Below are 10,746 nucleotides of genomic sequence, written 5' to 3'. Positions count from 1 at the left end.
ATCTAAGGGATACCAATTTTATTCAGAAGTCATGCCGGGTTCTTAGAGGAGGTTCACCAGACCTCACTAATTTTCTTAGGAGTAAGTGGGGGTAGATGAATGCTTGGGATGATAAGATAGGCAAAAAGGGGCTCCAGAACAAATTTCCTGCATTTGCAAAAGAGAAGACTGTAGAGACTTTTAGAGCTGTTAGGGGATATTGAGGCGTGACAAAGAGAAAAAAATTGAAGAGCAAAGTGTTTTAAGAAGATATGGATACTGAGGCAAGTTCATGAGATCAGAACTGAAAATAATTAACTACATTCATTTGTCTAAGCTGAATGTTTTCTCCATCCGTAGAAAAGTTACAGTAAAGGAACTGTTGTGGAATTACAAATATATAAAGTAACACTTTCTAACTACTAGGTTGCCAACATGGTATGGAACAAATTTGCATCCTTTCCACCTGTTTTTCCTCTGTGATCTCCTTTATTTTTTCTTATTTTAAGTTTACTTTTTAAAAAAGAAAAGTAGTTAAAACTGCAATCTCACAACAGAGTACTATTTATATTACTATAATTCTTCTCTCTTCTATGAGGACTCTTGAAAGAATTTCCTTAAAATAACATGTTCCTCTAGTGTGTTATGTAGATATTTAACTACTTGACAAAAGACTAGAGAAGTAGGATGAGGAGAAATTTAAAACCAAACCTACTGCCAATTGAAAATGAATCAAGGGCGCCTGGGTGGCTCAGTGGGTTAAGCCGCTGCCTTCGGCTCAGGTCATGATCTCGGGGTCCTGGATTCGAGTCCCTCATCGGGCTCTCTGCTCAGCAGGGAGCCTGCTTCCTCCTCTCTCTCTGCCTGCCTCTCTGCCTACTTGTGATCTCTCTCTGTCAAGTAAATAAATAAAATCTTTAAAAAAAGAAAAAAAGAAAAAAAAAGAAAATGAATCAAAACTGGAGAAAAGAATTTCTAATTTTTTATATAAGTGAGTGGAAAATAATTGCTTCGAGCAAAATCTAATTGATGCAAATTTCTTTTGCAATGCCATAACATTTATAGTTCTTTTTCTCACATTAGACATTTTGAAAGTTGGAGAGAAGAAGCACCACTTTAGTGAATACATACTTGTCCTAAAAACTTGTGATTGTCAGTTGCACATCTTGTCCATCATCCTATTCAGTATCAATAATCTGAGCTGCTGAGGTTTAACTGATAATTAGTGCTACATGACACAAACACTGCTACAGTGTCACTGATAATAGATAGGGATAGAACTTTCATTTTAACTTGAGAAGTAAACAATGTTAATATTCTGGTTTCTTTCTGGTCTCTTGAATAATGAAATTAGTTTTAAAAGTGTGAGTTGGCTCACATATATGTACACAGGCCATAAACCTGCTAAAAGGTTCAGTGCCATCAGAATTTCACTTTTATGCCAGATACCATTATTGAACTGCACATTTATTAATTTTCAAATACAACACCCACAATCTTCCAATAATTTCAGTTTCACTTTGATTTGGATGTTTGAGAGTGCATTTTATATTAATACAAAAACTTTATTCACAATTTATAGTTACATAATAGGTGAAAAAAACAATGCATGTAAATAACTGGCTTTTTAAAAAAAAAAAAAGTTAAATTTTTGCAGGAGCCCCTGATCATGCTTTTCATTGTGCATATTTACTGAACAATCAATATCCCCCACACTTAACACTGCAATATTGAAGTTATACAGAGAATCATAGAGCAACTTTAAAAAGAAGTATTTTTCAGGGCACCTGGGTGGCTCAGTGGGTTAAGCCTCTGCCTTTGGCTCAGGTCATGATCTCAGGGTCCTGGGCTCGAGTCTCTCTGCTTGGCGGGGAGCCTGCTTCCTCTTCTCTCTCTCTCTCTCTCTGCCTGCCTCTCTGCCTACTTATGATCTCTGTCAAATAAATAAATAAAATCTTTTAAAAATAAGTAAAAAATATTTTCAGCACTATTCTTCTGTGTTTTCAGGAGTATATCTGTGTCTATTGTAGAAGAGTATATATGGTCTCTCTTGTCCCTCCTGTTAATCAAATGGTCTTCCTTCTTCCTTCCATCCTTTTTTAAACAGCTACTTTCAAAGCTTGACAGACATTTGTCATTTTAGCAATCTAGTGAGCAGTAGAGTAGTAGTATGGGAAGATAGCCATCTCTATTCCATATTCTAATTTGGTGTCCTTTGGTCCTTTGTAAATGTTAATAAGGAGTTGCTGATACTTTAAAAGTTTGAAATTGTCTCTATTAAAGTTAATATATTTAAAATCTGTAACTACTAAGTAAAAGAAAATTGGTAAAATAGAAAACACCTTATTATGGAAGATTTTCTTTTATAAACAACTCGCACTGTTTTAACTTACGGTTACATAGTGGAGGGCACTGCATTTCTTTTGGTAAGTTACTTAGAACATAATTATATGCTAATATCCTACACTGTACAAGGCGTTCAGGAGACGAAAGAATCAGTTTCAGTTATAGCTTAGTTAAATTCGAACAAATGTCATCCAAACCAAAGGCTTTTCCTTTTCCTTTCAAAGTTGACTAATCTTGCTTTCCTGCTTTAAGCGCGTAGAGGCCTTGTGGGTACTTTGCTGCAAATTCCACCTCTTCCAAACCTCAGCTTAACGAAAACCCCCGATCTCAGGGTTCAGAGTACCAGTAAAGTGGGTTTAGGCGCGCGCCGGTCTAACGTTTTGTTCTCTTGACTACCCTGGTCCAGGAAGTGACAGCAACAAGGTCGGAAGACTCATTGCGCTCCTCCTCCCGCCACTCGCAAGCTTTTCCAGAGTTCACTTTACTTAACACCGCATCAAACGCTTCCCGCAACCCCAACATCCACCTGTTACAGCGTCCCACACCCCCGCCAGTCTCCAGGCCCTGCCAATCACAGGCTTCCGCGGGGGTTACGGCGACGCCTCTCTCCTGGCTCTGCGGTCCCGCCCCCTTCCAGAACTATTTCCCGCCCTCCGGGCCCTTTGTCCAATCGTCAGCTACTTAGTGTTCTTTGGTTCCCGCCCCCTCCTTCCCCGCCCTTCTGAGGTACCGCCCCCTCCCCGTTAAGGCTGACGGAATCACCTGACCCGGAGGAGCTCCGTCGGAAAGAAGGCAAGAAGGGGCGTGTGCGTGGAGGGGAGGGGCGCGAGAAGAAAGGGGGGATGCCGGGAGTGGGGCGGGGAGAAGGGGGTGGGGGGGGGTTGTCAGTCTGATCTCGCGAGAGAGGACGGAAGCCTGTGGGAGCCCGTGGCCTTTAAAGTGCGGTTCAGCCCTTTCCTCCCGGGGTAGTTTGTAAACACGGCTGAGCTCGGGCTTCCTTGGCGACCGAGAGAAGCGTGAACTAGTGTCCTGGAAAGGTGAGTAGTGTTGGGGAGGAAGCCGTAGGACTGGAGACTGTAGGGATATAGAGAAAGAAGGCACTAACATGGCGACGTCGCTCACCGTAGTCCCCACCCCCAGCTTCCCATCACCTCGGGCGCTCCTGCCTCAGTGCCTAGCCCTCGGGGCGACTGAGGCTGTACTGCCACCTCAGCGGCTCGCGCGGCGTCGGCTTCGGGAGCCCGACGGGCCGGGCGGGACCGTTAGGTAACTGGCATTCGTTGTTCCGGCCCCTCCCCGATCGCGCGCTTTCCTAACGAAGAGGAAAAAGGAATAACGGCTCCTCTTAGACCCCTCCCCCCGATTTATCTTCCCCTTCTCTGGTTAGTTCAGAGGTCTCTGGGCCCCACCTCGGATCCGGGAAGGGCGCTGGGAGACCCCCTTCAGTCCTTGGATTAGCAGGAAGAGGGCCGGCTCTGGTCTCCCCACCCAAGACTCAGTGGTTGGGGACTGTATAGGTGATGGTGGACGGGAGGAGGATCGGGAGGCGCAGCAGAAAATAGGGTCAGGGTCTCTGCCTGTGATGGAACATGATGGAACAAATGGTGTGGAGAGCCTGTGAGCTGAAAGTCTTGGCCTTTTCTGTCCTTTCTGCCCCCTCACACTCCCGCCACCCCCCACTTTTTTCCCGGTGGGGCGGGGCTGAGGTGTGGGTGCAGATTGATTCTGGTATTTTCCCCCATTTTTTTTTTTTTAACCTCCCTGAATGGACTGCAGAGCGTCTGTAGGGAAATAACCTATGCTTTTTATTGATGCCCTGGGGACTAGGGCCGAGAGATAGTGTGTATGTGTGTGTTGTGTGTATTTTCTGTGTTAGCTCGCAGGAAGAGGGAGAAGGCGGAGGAGCTGGGGACTATTTTTGTGTCCTTAGGTAGTGTAAAATTGCCTTTGCTCAATGGGGAGTTTAAAACTGGTTGAAGCCAAGAGCAAAACTCCTGTGACTATAATGGAATAAAAGGGATTACACCTCGTGGACCTTCACCTTATTGACTGATACCTATATTATATGAAAGTTATAATTTCTTAGGCATTTTAAATTATGGAGACTAACAACAATGTGCATACTTGGAAACCAAAACAAAAACTATTCCTCTGAGTGCACTTTTGGTCCTTTGTGAAGAAACCACTGCCTTACTATGTGTAATTTTTAAATAGCCATGTAACCTTGGTCTGTTGTACCAAAACTATGAAGGTGATAAGCTTGTTTAAAAGTCAGCGCTGCAGAGTTAAGTGACCTGAAAGACAAATAGAGTAGCAGTTACATCTTTTAATTAAATTTGTTACACTGACTTGAGGAATCCAGTTGTCACTTTTCAGAACTGCAGGAACATCTTTATAAAGTGTGTTTTAAAAAACAGATGCCCTTCTGCAGATAAAGAAGAGTTAAGGATGTTCTTGAATCTTTGGTCATCATAATTGAATAACAAAAATCCTAGTCTTTGTAATTTATAAGAATCTTAAAAATTTATGGTGGTTCGTATGTTGCTTTCCTAAAACCTGTTTTATCTTGTTTTGAGAGGATTACTGCTGTTAAATTTTTAATTATTTGAAATATATGGCAATTTAGAATATAGGTGTTTGTATTTGTTGAGAATGAGCTTTCAGGAACTCTGTGTTTAAGGTTCACATGCCTTCTGTAGATCTGATTGCATTTCCTGGAAATTTTTAAAAAATAACTTTATTTCATCTTTGGGTACTTTACCATAATCTGTTAAACATGTAATACAGAAATTCCTGTATTTACTTTACTTGGAGTATTTGTTTCATATATTTAAACTAAATTAACTGTAAACATTAAGGTTACTGTGTTAGCTCTGTAACAAATAATTTGGAGGAATGCTTTTTCTTGGTATTCAGGATTTGAAAGCTTCCGATATCATTTTTAAAGATGTTATGCTATACATCAGATGTCTGCAATAACTAGCATTAAGTCTCAAGAAGTAATCTGCATTTTTCCTACCTAAATATTTGTGTTTTGAAAAAGTTGAGTTTTAGTGATTTAGATGTTCTCTGCTGGTAAATTCTTAGATCATGTTAGATCAAATGAGTAGATCGTATCTGTGTCATCTTGAGCAGATAAAAAAATCTCTTTTCAAAAGCCCATTGAATAAGGGCATCTGGGTGGCTCAGTGGGTTAAAGCTTCTGCTTTCAGCTTGGGTCATGATCTCAGGGTCCTGGGATGGAGCCCCACATCAGGCTGTCTGCTCAGCAGGGAGCCTGCTTCCTCCTCTCTCTCTCTGCCTGCCTCTCTGCCTACTTGTGATCTCTATCTGTTAAATAAATTAATTAAATCTTAAAAAAAAAAACCATTGAATAACAAGAATTGGATAGTAAACTGATCTTTATAAAAAATAAATACATTAGTACTTGCTAGACTACTCACAGTAATTAAAATGTACTATAAGAAAATAATAAATCTGCATTGTTATAGTCAGTAATTTAACTTAGTATTTCTGTGTTTATCCTTTAACTCCCATCTGTTCCTTGAGACTAAGGGTCTTACCTAAAATACTGCATGTTTTCTTAATGAAATTCTTAATGAAGAGGTATTAATGTTAGTATTCACTATTTATGTCCAGGGAAAAACCCACAAAACATTTTACGTTTTTCCTGTTTCTTGAGCTCAAGATTAAAAGGAAAGAGTGAAATATAATTGCATAAAAATTTAAAGAAGTTTGTGGAACTCTCTGGCCAACAATAATTGGAATTATTTTACATATATTACTATAAACTTGTCATGTATTATATAATTATAGATACCCGTATATTCTATATACTATTTTCATTTTAACAATCTTGAAATGTATATTCATTTACATTTTTAAGTATGTTTAAGTGATGCTTTTATTTTTTTCCCTTCTTGGCATTTTGGCAGTGGTAGTAGAGTGTTAAGAAACTTTTTTTTTAACAAGAAGGAATGTAAATAGAGTGCTTTTGGGGCAAGGCTATTCACCCATGTCTGCATTGTCTATCTTAACAAAGATAGTGATTCTCATTTTTTTTCTGTCTTAATACCCAAGGAATAGAAACACCCCCAACAGTAGTAGTAGCTTATTACTACAGAGATTCTCAACAAGATAAGTAGGGAAAACAGGGTGGGAATGATTACAATTGGCAAAAAGCCAGTTGGCAAAATACCAAGTGTATTTTCGTTCTTTGGCTAGTAGTGTATATTTTTATCTATACTACTACCTTAATTTACAAATTCCCTAGATGTTCTTTAGTTTGCTTACCTGAACCTAAACTTTTGTCATTCCAGCTTCATAGTTGTTCCAATTTTATAGCTTTGTTTTTTTCTAATTCTTGGGCAGGGGGGGCTAGTGTGTTTCTTTTTATTTGAATGCTTAAAATAGTGTTACTAGAAATCAACCACAAGTTTGCCCTACTGATAAATAATTTCCGTTATTTTTGTTGCCTTCTGATTTCTGTATATATATTATAGCTTTGACAGAATTTTATCATTAGTTAACATTGTTTTATTTTTAGAGCTTTAGCGTTTCCCCATATTGCCTAACCTTCGTGATATGTAATGGTTACATGATAGTTTACCAGTTGACCATTAAAATTTTCTCTATTTTAAATGCCCAATGGAAAAATGATTGTTTTCAGTTTCTCTTTTAGCATTGAATTGAGCATCCCTATGCGTCTTTTTACTTACTTTGAATTGTTTCTGTAGGATACTAATCTCAAGTGAAATAACTAGGTCAAAGGATATATATTTAAAAAAATTTTTTTTTCTTAAAGATTTTATTTATGTATTTGAGACAGAACGAGAGTGAGAGAGTACAAGCAGGGGGAGCAGCAGGCAGGAGAAGCAGGCTCTCACCTGAGGAAGGAGCCCAATGAGGGGCTTGATCCCAGGACTCCAGGATAATGACCTTAACTGACTGAGCCGCGCAGGCGCTCCAGGTCAAAGGATATAAATGTTTCTATACTGCCAGATTTTTTCCTCTCCAAAGAGTTGATAGAGCAAGTCTACACTGTCAGGAGAATCTGAGTACACCAACTTTATCATAATTTTACCAACTTCGGAATTGTGCTGATTAATAAAGTAGGATTGCATAATTAGGAATTATTAGTGGGAATGAGTTGCATTATTTAGCAGTTTTGTTTAGTAGCCCGTATCAGTCTCAAGTTACTTGCTTACCAGTGATCTGTGTGCTGGGACAGATAATGTATATTTTATATTTTCTTCATTTCAGTATTTCTCATATAGATTACTTGACATAATGAACTTGACAGTGTAGTAACAGTAATCCTTAAATTTGATGTAGTTTTACATGGTTTGCATGTTGGGTGTTTTATGCTAGTTTACTTTGATATAAGAGCTACTTTTTAATCTGTAGGTTTATGAGTTATTGAAATTCATAATGGCATTTATTTCCAAATAAGTAATCCTTGAAATAAAGAATGTGTATGTTATAGCCTGATTGAGTTGTTTCCTTAAGTGTTGTCTTCTGGTGCATAGTATGCATATAATCAATGTTTTAGGGTACTTATTAGGAGCCAAACTGTCATGGGTCTGCCACTTATTATCTGTATCATCTTAATATCTGTATCATCTTCTCTTTGCTTCAATTTCTTTAATTTTAAAGGTAATACTTAATTCATAGCTTTGTTCAAAGAATTAGTGTATATATTGGGGCGCCTGGGTGGCTCAGTGGGTTAAAGCCTCTGCCTTTGGCTCAGGTCATGATTCCAGGGTCCTGGGATCGAGCCCCGCATCGGGCTCTCCGCTCAGCAGGGAGCCTGCTTCCCCTTCTCTCTCTGCCTGCCTCTCTGCCTACTTGTGACCTCTATCTGTCAAATAAATAAATAAAAATCTTAAAAAAAAAAAAGAATTAGTGTATATAAATGCTTAAAGCAGTGTTAATGAATACTTAGTATTCAGTTAACTAATGAATACTTAGTATATGGTGTGGTAATTATTGTTAAAGTACATTCAGAAATAATAATCATCTACCAAAGCCCCGCCAGGTATATGTGATGTAGCTTGAAGGTAGGACATTAATCATCTCTTTAGTAGCTTTGGCCATAAAGTTGAGTTTTCTATAGGAACTTACATTTTGTGGTGCAACTTACTGTGTTAGAATTTTCATAAATGCATGTGAGAGAGTGTCTCCTATTTTTTGTTCCCTTTGTCCCCAAGTCAGACTTTTCTTATATTAAACTTATATTAAACTTCTGTAGTATAGCATGCTCGTATTTTGAGATAACATTGTGACAGTATGATTTCCATAAAATCTATTTTTTTTCTATTCCACTAGAAACATTTCAGTGAAACCTTTCATTCCTCCCTCTTCGTAGTGGAAGAGATGATTAAATAAAATACATTTCTAATGTTCTTTTTTTTTTAATCTAAGTTTTTATTTTAATTCTAGTTAGTTAACCTAGTATTAGTTTCAGGTGCACAATATACACTATTCAGAACTTCCATCTATAACCCTGCACTCATCACTACAAGTGCATTCCTTAATCCCCATCACCTGTTTAGTCTATCCCCTCCACTCCTCACCTGTTCTCTGGTAACTGTCATTTTTCTGTAATTAAGAGTCTGTTTCTTGGTTTGTCTCTCTCATTTTTCCCCCCTTGTTTTGTTTCTTAAATTCCACACACAGGTAAATCATATGGTATTCATCTTTCTCTGACTTCTTTCACTTAGCATAATACTCTGTAGTTCCATCCATGTCATTGCAAATGGCAGGATTTCATTGTTTTTTATGGCTGAGTAATATTCCTGTGTGTGTGTGTGTGTGTGTGTGTGTGTGTGTATCACATAATCTTTATCCATTTATTTGCCAGTGGACACTTGGGATGCTTCCGCTTTAAATAATGCCACTATAAACATAAGGATGCACGCATCTCTTTGAATTAGTGTTCTTGTATTCTTTAGGTAAATACCCAGTAGTGCAATTGCTGGATCGTAACGTAGTTCTGTTAGCTTTTTGAGGAACCTGCATACTGGTTTCCACAGTGGCTGTACCAGTTTGCATTCCCACGAGCAATGCACAGGTGTTCTTTTTCTCCACATTCTTGCCAACACCCGTTATTTCTTGTGTTGTTGATTTTAGCCCTTCTAAAATGGGTGTGAGGTGGTACCTTGTTGTAGTTTTGATTAGCATTTGCCTGGTAAGTGATGATGAGCATCTTTTCACATGTCTGTCGGCCGTCTATATGTCTTCTTCTAATTTTTTTTTTAATTCTTTACTGATTATTCAACTAATGTAACTGTTCTCAGTCACAGTGTTGAGAGTAACTTGTGTCTTTTTATCATTTGTAAGGAAGGTTTTAATCATCGACACGATGTTGGATTGAGGGTTATTCCTTTAGTAATATCTCACTTAATTTTGATATTCTTTGAGAGGAAGAGTGAGAGACGAGTTTACTGGTGTTGAAGTAGGAATTATACATAATCTATACCCTATCTTATTTGTGCTCTCTTCATAATGAGAAATTAGTATCAATACACTTTTTTAGTATATGTGCTGCTGAAGCAAGCACTTAATATCCTCTTAATAGTAGTGATAACTAGGACTTACTGTAATTCTTGGTGAGCTGTGAATTTCTATTTTCTTTTTACCTTTATAAAAGTTTTTAGTAAGCATACAATAATAAAGATACAAGAATATAATTATAATAAAAATAATAATAGGTAAGTACATTTTTTTTTACATATACCTTTAGAAAAATAATACTGTGGGCAGTATTTTGTATAACAGATGTGATTATCAAATCTAAAAGGATGTTAGTAAAAACTTGGATCAGCACTGTTCATATTCATAACCATTAATCTGTAAGGTCTTTTTATTTGTGTGGGGATTTTTTTAGATTATTTCCTTCTTTTAAGGTTTTATTTGTCAGAGAGAGAGGGAGCATGTGCACAAGCAGGGGGAGTGATAGGCAGAGGGAGAAGCAGGTTCACTGCTGAGCAAGGACCCTGATGCAGGACTCCATCCCAGAACCCTCCTGGGATTGTGACCTGAGCTTAATGCAGACTTAACCAACTAAGCCATTCAGGTATCCCTAGATTTATTTATTTTTAGAGAGGGAGAGAGTGTATGTTTGGTAGGGGAGGGCAGGGGGGGGTGGGGAAGAGAGAATCCTCAAGCAGACTCCCTGCTGAGCGCAGAATCCGACACAGTGCGGATCCCACTACCCATGAAATCATGACCTGAGCTGAAACCAAGAATCAGACACCTAACCAACTGAGCCACCCATGTGCCCTTGTACTTGTGTATTTCTAATGTTTTGTTGTGATTTTAGGCTATAAGACTAGAACTTGCTTACCTTATATCACCTAGGGATTAGAGGTCTGGGAATAATTAAGACTCACTTTAAAAATGAAGTTTAACTTAAAGACT

General features: G+C 38.4%; 1 protein-coding gene across 4 annotated transcripts in view; it reads left to right on the top strand.

Moving 5' to 3' along the window:
• Positions 1-3,201: 3,201 nt before the first annotated feature.
• Positions 3,202-10,746, top strand: part of ATF2 (activating transcription factor 2) — a 91,283-nt gene continuing 83,738 nt past the window's right edge. For all 4 annotated transcript variants that reach the window (XR_004288788.1, XM_032356005.1, XM_032356006.1 and 1 more), the window contains exon 1: positions 3,202-3,362. The gene's annotated coding sequence lies outside the window, so the exon portion shown is untranslated. The remainder of the gene's footprint in view (positions 3,363-10,746) is intronic.

This window comes from Mustela erminea, chromosome 8, assembly GCF_009829155.1.
Source record: "Mustela erminea isolate mMusErm1 chromosome 8, mMusErm1.Pri, whole genome shotgun sequence".
Lineage (NCBI taxonomy): Eukaryota > Metazoa > Chordata > Mammalia > Carnivora > Mustelidae > Mustela > Mustela erminea.
This window is presented reverse-complemented; position numbering and strand designations above follow the sequence as displayed.